The 14,803-nt window shown below is 35.7% G+C and overlaps 1 protein-coding gene and 1 long non-coding RNA gene across 3 annotated transcripts in view; both read left to right on the top strand.

Annotated features, from left to right (window-relative positions):
* Window positions 1–14,803, top strand: part of ZCCHC7 (zinc finger CCHC-type containing 7) — a 219,474-nt gene that overhangs the window by 36,229 nt on the left and 168,442 nt on the right. The gene's annotated exons all lie outside the window — the stretch shown is intronic.
* LOC118629260 overlaps window positions 11,988–14,803 on the top strand; it is a 32,237-nt gene continuing 29,421 nt past the window's right edge. The window contains exon 1 of the long non-coding RNA XR_004959460.1: window positions 11,988–12,569. This is a non-coding gene — a long non-coding RNA (uncharacterized LOC118629260). The remainder of the gene's footprint in view (window positions 12,570–14,803) is intronic.

Here is a 14,803-nt window from a genome sequence, read left to right as displayed (position 1 = left end):
GTATACCTTGCTTTGACATTTACTTGAAAGATCTCATTGCAACCTTTGAAAATAATGCATAAAGAATGTTGCAGCTGGAAGGACCTAAAAGATTATCTAGGCCAGAATTTCCCAAATCTGGTTTTATGTCAGGATTCGATAATATGTCCCAAGGCTCCTATCCCAGACCTATTGAATTAGAATCTGTTTGGGTGAGACCCTAGATTCTGTATTTTAACAAGTCCCCTGTGGTAGGCTGGCAGAGATTGATTGGAAATCACTGCTTCAAGGCCATTGCTCTCATTTTCTAGATGAAAAAATCTCAGGCCCAGAGGGAAAAAGTGACATGTCAATCTATATTCAGTTTGGCCCTCTTCTCTTTGTGGCAGCTACTATTTAGAGTATTTTGAGGTCAAATCATGATAGCTGCAGAACTCTTATTTGGTGGACCATGCTCAAATGCTTCTTAAGACCAGCATTTCTGCATGTGACCCTTGAAGGCATATGACACACAGTGTTTCTTGAGCTGTAGCAGACAGACATGGAATCCTTTGCAGGAGTATGATTCGAGAATCTCCTTTTTCACATTAATATCCTATGAGTGATCAGTCAGATACTTTGGGGAATTATAGAGCTATCTTCAGAAACTAGCTCTGAGTAAAAATCTGAGTGAAGTATCATATAGAGGACTGTTAGCAAAGTGGTACTTTTGTAAAAAATAAAAGAAAAAAAACTTTGTTAAGGAATAATTGACATTTAAAATGTACAATTTGATAAATTTTGGTATTAGTATACACACAGGAAGCCATCACCATAATCAAGATAGTGAACATATCCAAAATCTTCAGAAGTTCTTCATACCACTTTGTAATCTTCATCTCTTGCCTCTCCATATCCTTCCTTCCTTCATCCCCAAAGAGCCACTGCTTTCTGTCATGGTAGGTTAGTTTTGTATTTTCTAAAAATAGTCAATTTTATTGATCTTCTCAAAGAACTTGCTTTTTTTTTTTTTTTTTCCTTTGTGGGGCTTTGTTGTTGTTTTGGTTTCTAAATGTTTTTATTTTCCGCTGTGATCTTTATTATTTTCTTTTTTTCTGTTTATAGTGGATGTTATTTGTATTTATTTATCTGGTTCCTTAAGGTGGAAGCTGAGGTTGTTAATTTGAAACTATTATTTTAGTGCTATTAATTTCCCCCTGAATACTGTTTTAGCAGCATCCCACACATTTTGGTATGTTGCATCTTCATTTGCTCACTCTGTTCAAAATATATTTCTTTGTGATTTTTTTCTTTGACCCATGTGTTATTTAGGAGTGTGTTATTTAATTTCCATACATATTTTGAGGTTCTCCAGAGAGCTCTCTGTTGTTGATTTCTAATTTAATGCATGTGTTCAAATAACATCATTTGTATGACCTAAATCTTTTAAAGTTTATTAAAACTTGTTTTATAGCCCAGAATATGGTCTCCCTTGGTAAATATTCTCAAAAAGATTATAATTTAAGTCAAATTTGGAAACATTTCAGCCATTAGTCATTTTTTTTTTTTTTTTTATCTCTCTCCCCTCTTTGGATACTCCAATTGCATATGTTAAATTACATGAAATTTTTCACAGCTCACTGATGCTGTTTTCATTATTTTTATTTCTTTCTAGGTTTTTAGATAGTTCTTATTGCTGTCTTTTCAGGTTTACTAATCTTTTCTTCTGCAGTGTCTAATCTGCCATTAGTTTTAGCCAATGTGTTTTTAATATGAGATTATGGTGATGGCTTCCTCTGTAGAAGTTTGATTTGGATTTTTAAAATATCTTCTTGTCTATACTTAATTTTTTTATAGATAAAGGATGCAATTATTACAACTGTCTTAATGTTCTTGTCTCTTTTTTTTTTTAATCCTCATCTGAGGATATTTTTTCATTGATTTTTTTTTTTAGATAGAGTGGAAGGAAGGAAGGAAGGAAGGAAGGGGGAGAGAGAGACAGAAACATTGATGTGAGAGAAACACATCTATTGGTTGCCTCCTGCACTACCCCTACCAAGGCTGGGGATCAAATCTGCAACCAGGTATGTGCCCTTGACCGGGAATTGAACCCGCAACTCTTCAGTCCTCTAACCACTGAGCAAGTGTTATGATACATTTTTGAGGTTTGACTTTGTGCTATATAGCACATTAAATTATTTTGGCTGTATCCCTAAAGGTTTATATATTTGGATACCAAAAAGCTTAGTTTCAAATCTGCTTATTGGGAAAATAGGTTTACTTTACATTTGAAATTTCCTTATATTTTGGTATATTCTAGCATGCTTCATATCTCCTCCGTGATGCCTAGTGAATTGAATTACATAAAGTATGCAGTATGTATTTGTGGACTCAGTTAATAAATTAATTTTAAAGAGTTAGGAGGCTTCCTCTATCCTGAGACATCACTCTAAACCTGTGTACTTTATGTAGTAATTATATTTGAACTGTTGAAAGATCTCCTAACAAGTTCATGCTATTGTGTAAAGCAGTCGTCTTAATAGTAAATGAACTGGAAAATCTAACTGTTAGTTCCTCTTTGCATAAGAAACAAAATTCAAGGATCTTGCCTAAGGTAGACTTCAAAATGTCTGGATCTATTAGGATGTAATATTCCTTATCTTTAGAGATTTTATATCAACTCAAGGGAACCATCTCATTGATGTCAGGGAGGCAGTTATTGTTGACTAAAATTCTGGCATCAACGCTTTCTAAAAATACACAGATATTTTGTCATAAGAATGGGACCAAATATTTTGCTAGGGAACCTACCTGCTGGGGTGAATTGTCATTCTGAAAGATGCTTGGAAGACTGAGAGATTCTTACCTGTTTTGCCAGCTAGATATCTGCCAGCTCCTCTGACCTACATGGAGCTCCATTGGGAATTTGATGATGGATGCTTGATCTTAACTCTAATTCCTGTGATAATTTAACATTGCTGGTTTTATAATTTAATAGTTTCCAGAATTTTTTAAAGATAAATTTGATATTTTCTTTATCATTGTCTAATGACTTCTATAACATAGGGTTATTGTTTCCAAAGAATATGTTTCTATTGTGTGTATATACTAGCATTCCTTTGGATACAAAATAGACTATAAAGTAAACTTCTAAACTCTGAATCCCACTTCTTATTAATTGTCATTATTGTTATATTCTTTTTGGAAAAAATTGAGGCGGTGGAATATGGCACAGAAGTCATTGTGGCCCCTGATCCTATCAAGTTTGTCTTGTTTTGCCTTCTTGGTGCCCTGTTAACTTTACCTTTCTTGCCAAGTTTAATGAATTTATTGGTGGTAACAGTTTCTCCCTTAATGTTTGTTTGTCAGCCTAATATGTAAATTTGTAATGATCAATTGGTAAATTAAGAATTAATTTAATGTACTTATTAGCCAAGTAAAAAAGGCTACAAATTTTAATTTTTTAATTGAATTGTCCAAATTAAATAAAATTAAGTGTGTATATAACTTTGCCAGTTCTGTTTGGATAGGATCTCTTTTTGCCTGGAGTGAGAAGTTTAATCTGGCCAATCACCTTTGCCAAGAACCAAGCTTGTATTTTTTATCTGTTGTCTTATAAACATGTCTTTGATATAGGTGTGTGCACCTTTAAAAAAATTAAAACGAAGAGATGCCTACCACTTCTTGTCTAAAGCAAAAATAAAACCTCCCAAACAAAAACATTTGGGAGGAGGAGGAGATACATAATTCTAAAATTTAAGAACATAAATGCTACCAGTGTCACATAGGTCTGACTTTATTATGGAGTGAGATGTTCATTAAAAATGAATTTCTGAGATTATTTTATCTCAGGGATGACACAAGTTTACAAATTATCTTTTTTTTTTTTTTTTTTAATGTATACACATTTTTATTTTATAATTGTGAAGGAAAGGATTACAGAATATTTAAAATTATATGGTCAATTTTAAGCAAATAAGTGCTTTCACATTTGTTTCTTCATAAAAACTATCTTTTTTTATAGTGGAAGATTAGAACTTTATAAAATGTACCCCTGTATCTTACTGTGCCTATTTCCTAGAATCAGCTACCAGTGTTACCGACTCGATACTGAAGAAACACATACAGGTCTAGAAATAAACATTTGTAACTTTTAGAGGTTTACATTAAATGGAAACAAAAGATTTCTCAGCTTTGGCGAGTAGATTTAAATACTGTTAAATTCCAGAACATAAGGGACACTAAATCCCTGAGATACTTTTGGTAGTTTATATATATATATATAAATATATATATATTTAATCTTTATTGTTGGATGTAAAATGTATTACAGATGTTCCACATTTTTCCCCCATTGACCCCCTCCCCCTCCCCCCTTTTCCCACACTATTGTCTGTGTCCATTGGTTATGCATATAAGTTCTTTGGTTTATTTCTTCCCACCCCCCCACCCCCAACCCCTTTCCCTTTGAGTTTTGTCAGTCTAGCAATGAGTTTCTACTTCTTAATCCCTTCACCTTTTTCACCCATTCCCCCAATCCCCCTCCCAACTGGCAACCAACAAAATGTTCTCCGTATCTATGAGAATGTTTCTGTTCTACCTGTTCATTTTGTTTGTAGATTCCATTGTTGATAGATATGTATTCATTGCCATTTTGTTTGTTCATATATTTTATCTTTTTCTTCAAAAAGACCCTTCATCATTTCATATAATAACGGTTTGGTGGTGATGAACTCCTTTAACTTTTTCTTGTCTGGGAAAGTCTTTATATGGCCATCAATTCTAAATGACAGCTTTGCAGGATAGAGTAATCTTGGTTGTAGGTTCTTGCTTTTCATCACTCTGAATATTTCTTGCCACTCCCTTCTGGCCTGCAAAGTTTCTTTTGAGAAATCAGCTGACAGCCTAATGGGAACTCCCTTGTAGGTAACTAGCTGCCTTTCTCTTGCTGCTTTTAAGATTCTCTCTTTGTCTTGAACCTTTTGCATTTTGATAATGATGTGTCTTGGTGTGGGCCTCTTGAGGTTCATCTTGTTTGGGACTCTCTGTGCTTCCTGGACTTGTATGTCTGTTTTCTTCACCAAGTTAGGAAAGTTTTCTACCATTATTGTTTCAAACAGGTTTTCGATTTCTTGTTCTCTCTCTTCTCCTTCTGGCACCCCCAAGATGCGAATGTTTGCACGCTTGAAGTTGTCCCAGAGGCTCCTTGCACTATCCTCATTTTTTTGGATTCTTTTTTCTTTTTGCTGTTCTGATTGGGCATTTTTTGCTTCCTTATATTCCAAATCGATGGTTTGCTCCTTGGATTTACGTACTCTAGTATTGAAGCTGTGTAAATTATTTTTTATTTCAGTTAATGCCTCCTTCAATTCTAACTGTATATCCATGATTTCTGACTGGTCCTTTTTTACGCTCTTGAGGCCCTCCCTAAGTTCACTGAGGTTCTCACTAAGTTCATTGAGCATCCTTATAAGCAGTATTTTGAACTCAGCATCTGTTAGGTTGCTTATCTCCCTTTCGCTTAGTTCTTTTCTTGGGGTTTTGTTCTGTTCTTTCATTTGGGACCTGTTTCTTTGTCTCCTCATTTTGGCTGCCTCCCTGTGTTTGTTTCTGTGTATTACTTAATGAGAGGTATGGGGCTCGCTGAGACCAGATGCTGCTTGTTTGAAAGAATTTAGGAAAAACCTGAAGCAGGATCCAAGACAGGCCAATCCTATGGTTTAGCAAGTGGCAACAGCTTGGGTGGGCTTGAAAGTTGGGTGGGGTGGGGTGGGGTGGGGCTTCAGGGAGTCACCAGGGTGGGGCTACCAGTGTGAGCCAGGTTGCTGGAGTCCCAGATATGGCGATTGTCTGCCGTCCCCGGGAAGGGCTCACCAAAGGAACAAAGGCCTCTGACAGTACATTTGTCCCCGAGAAAGCCCCCTCACCAGCCCTCGCTCCAGTGCCAAACAGCTCAGTTCTTCCCTGTGTGTCTCTGGTGCCCCTCGAGCTGCCTCCCCTCCAAGCTTAGAGGGAGAGAGTCCGATAAGTCCGTGCAGGGGCCCTTTAGGGAGCTGCCTGAGGCTCCAGCCGCCTCAGCTTCCCTGAGCCTCAGTTCCTGCTGGTTTTTCCAACCAGAAGTTATGGGGACTCTCTTCCTGGCACTGGAACCCTGAGCGGGGCACCTGGTGTGGGACGGGGACCCCTCAGTCCTCAGGAAGGACCTTCCCAGCCGAGGTGTCCTCCTGATTTTTATCCGCCACACTTGGCTGTGGGACCAGCCCGTTGCCCCGCCCCTTGTGCCTCCGCCCCTCCTACCAGTCTGCATGTGGCTGCTGCTTTAATTTCGTAGTTGTAGGACTTCCATTCAGCTTGATTTCAGGCGGTTTTGAATGATGGTTGTTCTGTAGTTTAGTTGTAACTTTGATGTGGTTGTGGGAGGACGGATACCGCGGTTACCTATGCTGCCATCTTGACTGGAAGTCCCAATCTAATGTTATTTGATGATATTGAAAGTACAGTTATTTAGGAAACAGTCGTCATTTTTAAGATATATGCTAAAATATTTCATATGTAGTTCGTAGAAATGGAATGGAGGTAGATTGCCTATAGTGGAGAGAATCAGTTGGTGGAGTACAGCTCTGCCATTTTCTATTGCTGCTGAGTTGTTAGCATGTTGTAAAGGCTGCATTTAATGGGTTTGAATTTCAGTAATACACAAAATTATGAAGTTAATATAAGTCTCTTTGTGGTATCCTCTTGAGAGAACTCTGGTTGTTTTTTTTTTGCCTGCTGAAGCTATTTGTTCCTCAATCAGAGGACTTTGAGTTCTACAGACTATGAGTTCCATAGACTAATGACTAATAAGCTCTACCAATGTCTTAGCTTATAATGGCTTAAGTGGTAAACCTTTTCCAATAATATTTATATTTGACTCACAGGAATGAATGTTTTAGGTGGGAAAAAAATATTTTGCGGTAGATACTTTTCCATTATCTTTTAAATCATACCAGTAAGTTGCCATTTCCTTTCTTTGTGGGTGATGTCATCTAGTTGATTACAAAATTTATTAAATAAAAGACATTTGTATATAGTTGTTTAATGATAAATGATACTTATGCTTTATGGGCCTTATGCCTCACGTTCTAATGTGCCTTCTGTATCTATCAGATTGTCAACTGAAGAACAAAAGGAAAATTAGAGGGAAAATACGCAGAAAACAAGGGATGTGTATGTGTTGTTTTCACTGGTTTGCCTTTCTCTTTCTTATTCTCACCATTTCAAGTACCATTTCTATACAGAAGATTGCAAAGTTTGTATTACCAGTCATGACCCTCCAATGAGGCCTTTGGATTGCTCCATTTGGATGTCTTATAGTCTTCACAAGCTCAGCTCAACTTACTGTCTTTCCTCTTAAATTGGTCTTACACTACAGTGTCCTAAATGTGTCAGTGGTATATTTCTCTAGTCACTCAGGAAAATCAGTTGTAACACATATGGATGAAACTGTTTTAACAGTATTTGCATATTTATCTTTTCATTAATTCAGTAACCATTTATTGAACAACTACTATATGCAAGGAATTGGAGGTATACAGGTAAAGAAGATACCATCTATTCTGTCAAGGAATTTATAATCAGGTAGAGACAAGTAAAAATAGTATAACTGCTAAGCCAAACCGGCCAGGGCTGTATGTTTAATTTTTAAAGAAACTGCCAAACTTTTCCATAGTAGCTATATAATTTCAAGTCCTACTAGTACTGTGTTAGTACACAGGATGTGCTTATGCCCTGGCCAGTTAGGCTCAGTGGCTAGAGCATCGGCCCACGGACTGAAAAGTTGTGGATTCGATTCGTGGGTTCGATTCTGGCCAAGGGCACATACCTCGGTTGCAGTTCAGTCCCTGGTTGGGGTCCTGCGGGAGGCAACCAGTCAATGTGTCCCTCTCACATCCATGTTTTTCTCTCTCTCCCTCTCTCTGTCAGAAGATAAATAGAAAAAATATCCTTGGGTGAGGATAGAAGGAAGGAAGGAAGGAAGGAAGGAAGGAAGGAAGGAAGGAAGGAAGGAAGGAAGGAAGGAAGGAAAAATATCCAGCAAAAATGGAATAATTAGATATTGATTATGCATCTATTTCATGGAATATTGTGTGAGTCAGCAGAAATGTTTATACATTGGGTTTTGGGGGGTTAATATTGGAAAATGGTTATCTTAACTAAAAAAGCAGACTATAAATTATTACCTCAAGGAATAAATCCATAGAAAATAGAGAAATGGTTCATAATTGATCATTTGGATAAAGAATGTTTATAATAAGTATATGTTGAAGGATATTTATATTTAAGTTGATTCTTTCTTATGCCACTCCTAATAGTTGACGATTTCTGTCAGGGAAAAAGGAGAGAGAAGATTATTTTCCCTAATCTTTGTTTATGGCACTATTGAAGGGCTCAGAGTATTCACTGTCTAGGAAAACAAATTATTTTTCATGAGAGTCAATATAATAACCTTAAGAATATCTGATCCTGTAGTTTACTGGATATAGTCAGGGTACCTGATCCTGCCTGTTTTCTTATCATTTCATGATGGGAATATATAAAAGTCCTCACTCTTTAAAGTTATCTTCTCTCTTTAAACATTGAACAACACACATCCGTATCTGTCATGGAATTGCATCTCTGAACTAAGGACTCTTGTTCATTTTTCTGTTTGACAGCTCTAGTTTTCATTTCTTTTATCCTTACCCAAGGACATTTTTCCATTTTTTTTTTGTTCAGATAGAGTGGGAGGGAGAGAGGAAGAGAGAGAGAGAGAGAGAGAGAGAGAGAGAGAGAGAGAGAGAGAAACATCGACGTGAAAGGGACTATCGAGTGGCCGCCACCCACACAACCCAACCAGGGCCGGGGACAAACTGCAACCGAAGTACATGCCCTTAGCAGGAACTGAACCTGGGTCTCTCTGGACCACAGGCCGACGCTCTAACCGCTGGGACACTTTCATTTCTTTTGATTCCCAACTACCTCTCTGCTTCTGCTAGTTCCACCCCTCTTCTAGTTCTGTCCCTCTCTCTCACAAAACTGTTTGATCCCTTTCATTATGGGTAAATGGAATTAATTGTCTGACGTGACAGACCATCTATCTGTCCAGCCTTTCCACCAGATGCAAATATTTAATATTAAACAAAATTTTAAAAATATTCTTTTAGTTCTATTTAAGTGTTATTTTTTTTTATTGAAAATGTTGAATATTAGATTGAATTATATGAAATTGAGGTAATGGTTGAAAATGGCAATTTCATAATCGTCAGGTGAATATTGCTTTAGCCTTATGGGTTAAATAACCTTTTATTGAGTTAGCCTCAGAACTCAGTCACCCCATAGACTGTTGCTTCAGTGCAGAAGTGAGCACCAGGGTTTAAACAATAGTCTATCACTGTGTTTTGGGAAATTTAAAATGTTTTTATGTTGGTGGTTTAGTATCCAGCCTTGAAGTTTTCGCCTTGGAGTATGCATACTTTCATCAGTAATATTTCTAAATGTTAGTCACTGTCTTCTGCCTGTGACTATGTTTAATCTACTAGTGTTTAAATAGCATTGCAGTGTCATTGACTTATATAGAGTTCTTTTAAGCCCAAGCCATTTTACAGGAAGAATTGTAGAGACATAAGGATATAAACCCCAAATAGTATAGCAAAGTTATGAATGCTGTAACTGGGAAGACACATCAGCTTGCATTGCTACAGTCAATCCAGAGCTGGGGCCTTGGACAGTGGTTCTCTACCCTGGCTCTGTATCAGATAACCTAGAGAGTTTTTAAAAACTGGTACCCAAGAATTCTGATTAAATTGGAGCATGGGTAACAATATATTTAAAACTCCTCCTTATGATTCTAATGGTCAGCCCAAGTTGAGTACCTCTGTTTTAGACCAACTTTGAAAGCAAAGAGTCAGGCCAGAAATGTGTTCAGACTTGGAAAAATCATTGTAGCAACTCAAAGACTAATCTTTGTGCAGTATGGGAAACACAAATGGATTTTTTTTTCTCCCTGTGAGTCACATCTAAATAGTAATTGTTAAAATAGTCATCTTCAACAGTGAAGAATAGTAGTATATTATTATGGAGTTTTGAAAAGTATAAATGCAGTGTTTGTGAAGACTGAGACTAAATTTAAACACAGTGATAAGACAGGTGATCAAGGCTGTCATCATCATTGACAAGTCATGTTGATAACATTTACACGAGATTATGTGATGAGAATGTCACTTTATCTCCGTGTCTTCCTCCCAAAAACCCGTAACTCCAGCCTAGACTTGAGAAAAGCATAAATCCCAATTGTGGGACATTCTATAAAATGACCTGATCAGTACTCCTCAAGTCTGGCATGGTCATCAAAAACAAGGAAAGTTTAAGAAACTGTCACAGCCCAGAGGAGCCTAAGGGGACCTGACAACTAAATGTAATATACTATCCTGGATGGGATCCTGATACAGATAAAAGAACATTAAGTAAAAATAAAGTATGGATGTTAGTTATTAATAAAGAATCAATAATAGTTCATTAAAATTGACAAATCTACCATACTAATGTAAGATATTACTAATGAAGGGAAACTGGGTTTGGGGCATGTAGGAATTCTGTACAATCTTCACTATTTTTCTGTAAACCTTAAACTGTTCTAACCCTAACAAGTAATTTACTGAAAATGATGCCTTGATAGTTAAGACACCATGCTGATGAGTGTACGATGTCTAGCTAGCTGTATTAACTAACCCCATGACAGGGTATGTATATATCAGGCCAAATTCATCACTTCTAATGGAAAATCAGGGTGAGTTTACACCACATTAAGAGTAAAACAGTAAAATTATGTGTTCATAATTTAGAGCACATTTCAGTGTTATATACTGTTTCAACCCTGACATCCCCACCTTATCTTCCCAAAAAAGAAAGAGAAGGTAAAACTAAAAGAAGGAAGGAAGGAAACAGGAAAAGGAGAAGGAAAGAAAAGAGAAAGGCACATGAGCCTATATACAGAGTGGGGCAAAAGTAGGTTTATACTTGTTCCATATGGAAAGTAAGATAGTAATTAATAAATAATAATACAGGAATAAACTCTGTTTTGTGTACTCACAACTGTAAATCTTTTGCCCCACCCTGTATTTTTAAAGTTGTGAGGATGAAATTAAACTATATTATAAATAAGTTATAAAAGATGTAACTTGGTATTGGTACATGATGTTGGAATGATTCACAATGTTGTAAGCAGTGATATTAAGTTCAGCTTTTGCAGCAAAATCATTTGAGTTTGTAGATATTAAGCAGTGAAAGTAAATGTTGGGTTTCAGTGGAAACAATGGAAATAGCTGTTAGATTTTTTTTGGATATCTGTGAAAGTAAATTTTGAAGACATGTTAGAAATGTTAACATTCTAATTTTACAGAGAACTACAAGTGACTCGAATGAACTGGGCTCTTTATAAATAGAGTAAATTGGCAATTTCTTATACGTGGTATTTTTGTTGTATATGAAATCAATTATCTGTACTGATGAATGAAGTCCTAGTCATTTCATTTTGCCAAGTAGTGTAATGTTGCTTGTTTTATCTGCTACTTCTTGATAAAATGTTTTTTATAACCTGTCTTGTGTTTGACCATCATATTCTTGATAGTATGTGATCATTGTTTCTCTGCCTTTTGCTGTGATATGTAATGTTTACTTTTTTTCCTTAGCTTGGGATGTATCTTGATCTTCAAAATAACCAGGCATGCTATTTACATGCAACAGATAAGCATAACCATGTAAATCTTCATTGATTCCCTGAGAGGTGGTGTGTGTTTTTTTCCTTTTAAAAAAAATATTTATTAATTTTTTTTTTGCTGGCAGACTTAATAATGTTTTCATAAAATATGATGGATTTATAAGTTTGTTTAACATGCTTTTCCCTTTTTGTCTTAGCGCTTTGCTTCTAAGTTGCAGATGCAGTGGTTGAACAATACCCTGTGTGGTGTGACAGGTAAATTTCCCAATTTACCTGCCGTAATAGTGTGCTGTGTAATGCCATTCAATCATCTCTGAATTTTACTTGCCTGATTAGTTGAGTGAAGCAGATTTTCAATTTAAATGTAACTTCATCTGCTTGATTAAAAATGTAACAGAACATTATCTGCTGCAAATAAATTTCAGTGGAAGAGATGATTTTGCCTGTTTAAAAATAACATCTGTTTATATTGGCTGGAAGCAGACGATTAATACTTCTCTAATTTCGAGGTTTACCAGTCCAGCTCACCTGTCTTTTTGCATGGATAGTTGAAATTGATGGCTGTCGAGTATAAACATTTACCTGTTGATGTTTAGTTGATGGATTTCTTTTTTAAGGATAATATAGAATCCCATCATTGGGCATTCATTTATTTGCTGCTCATCAAGATGATTGACAGTTTTGCCAACAACGTGGAAAAAGGATCTTCCTTCATGATGCATACGAGAAAAATTTTACCCCTCAGTGATGAGTGCCCTACAGGGGGAAGAAAAAAACAGATTCTTATGAATTCTTTTTTATAGTTGATATTTATTTGAATTCTGAGTTTAGAGTCCATGTGTATAAATTTAAGCCAAGTGTGTAGTAAATGAAGGTAGGTAATACTCTCCTGCTGGCATCTTTCTTCAAGTGATTATATGTGTGGGCCAGCCATAAGGACAATGTGGAGAAAGATAGAGAAAATCAAATGTTTATTCCTCCCCCCCCCCCAATGCTTAGCATAGTGTTAGGCATGTAGTAGACCACTTAATGAATATTTATTGAATTTGAACTAAATATTAGACCCAGGGCATATTGGATATTCTTCAAATGCAACAAACTAGATTTAATTGGTTTAAATATATAGTTTAAAATTGTAGCAAAGAGAGATTATAGAATACTAGTTTGTCTCTTTTTAAAATGAAAACTTCCCTTTAGATACAGAATTCTATAAATGTCCTATAAAAAAAAGAAAGTCATTATTCCTGTTAATTTTTCTAATTGTAAGTAAAGTTGAATTTAAAGAATAGATGTAAAAAAATTTCAACACTAGTAAAACAGCAGCACAATTCAATGTTCTTTAGTATATTTAGTATAGTAAAACAGTATTTGTTTTTAAAAAATTGATATAGCTTCACAATCTAAAAAATACTGCCTTTAAAAATTTACTTTCAATGCTGTATTTATTTTGGTAGAGTATTCTGAACATGTCATTTGTTCGTGGAGGAATAATATTGCATTATTTTGACTGGAAGGTTACGAATTGACATGTTATAAACTATTGTTTTCAATTTATAACATTTAGGGGTTCCTGACCACACTTTATATAATTTAAATCAAAACTTTATAGTCTGTATTTTTCAAGGATATGTTCGAGGCGATCTATAGCAAATACTTTTAATCAGCTAGTTAAGAAAATCATTCTTTGCTCCCAAACATATAGGGTAAATTTTAACCTCCAATCAGTGTTGCCAGTTTGGACATTTTGGATGAATTTGGTTGTTCTGTTTACAAAATTAAATATTTGGGGGTTGATTCTTTTCAGATCCATCACGTTAATCCTAAATATTTAGCAGAAATGCTTGCCATAGTAATTTAGGAGAATAGCTCAAACTGTAAAATGTACAAATATGTAATTATAACCATATATATTTGGTATGTACTTCTATTAAAAATTTGTATTTTTATCATTGTAATAAATGACTTTAATCTTTTTAAATATTTAAGTCAAATGTGAGATATGTAGATTTTTAAAAATTTATTTATTTATTTTTGATACAGATGTTTCTCCTTTTCCCCCCATTGACACCTTCTTCCTTATCTTGCCCCTTACCCCGCAGTATTGTTGTCTGTGTTCATTGGTTATGCATATGTGCATATAAGTTCTTTGGTTTGAGATATGTAATTTTTTTTAAAAGCCAGGTGAGGTCAACATAAAAAAACTTAGAATCCTTTATGTTGTAGCTTCTTTTTTTGTTATGTTTGTTTTTTCTGCTTATTCATGGTTTGCAAAAGCTAGATGAGATTTTTTTCTATATCACTTGTTCAGAAGATATTTAATGTAAAAGAATGAACTCAGAAGAGCAATCTATACCTAAAGAAGAAGATACTACTATTAGAAATTATATCGAGGTCTTTAGGGTCTTCAGAGACCTGCTAGTGGTGCCACTGTTGTTTACTTTAACTTAAACCTTTATCATATATGGCCCTGGCCAGTTTGGCTCAGCTGTTGGAGCGTCGGCCTGCTGTCCAGAGAGACCCGGGTTTCGTTCCCACTAAGGGCATGTACCTTGGTTGAGGTTTGTCCCCGGCCCTGGTATGTCATGCGGCTGGCAGCCACTTGATGTGTCCCTTTCATGTTGATGTTTCTCTCTCTCTCTCTTTCTTCCTCTCTCTCCCTCCCACTCTACCTGAACAAAAAATGGAAGAATGTCCTCGGGTGAGGATAAAAAACAAAACAAAACTTTATCATATATGGTTCACTTTTCACAGTTACAGTTATCCACAGTCAACTGTGGTCCAAAACCATTAAATGAAATTTTTCAAAAATAAGCAATCATAAATTTTAAATTGTGCACTGTTCTGAGTAGCACGATGGAATTTTGTACTATCCCATTCCATTCTGCCTGGGACGTGAATCATTACTTTGTCTAGCATATCTATCGACCACATAGTCTCTTAGTAGCCATCTCGGTTATCAGAGAGAGAGTGAGAGAGACACCACATTCATATAACTTTTATTACAGTTTATTGTTATACTTGTTATATTTTATTAGTAGTCATTATTAATCTCTTACTGTACCTAATTTATAAATTAAACTTTATCATAGGGGGGTGTGTGTGTGTGTG

The sequence above is a fragment of the Molossus molossus genome, unplaced genomic scaffold (genome assembly GCF_014108415.1).
Source record: "Molossus molossus isolate mMolMol1 unplaced genomic scaffold, mMolMol1.p scaffold_m16_p_14, whole genome shotgun sequence".
Classification (NCBI taxonomy): domain Eukaryota; kingdom Metazoa; phylum Chordata; class Mammalia; order Chiroptera; family Molossidae; genus Molossus; species Molossus molossus.
Note: the sequence above shows the minus strand (reverse complement) of the source record. Positions and strands in the feature narration are given on the sequence as shown.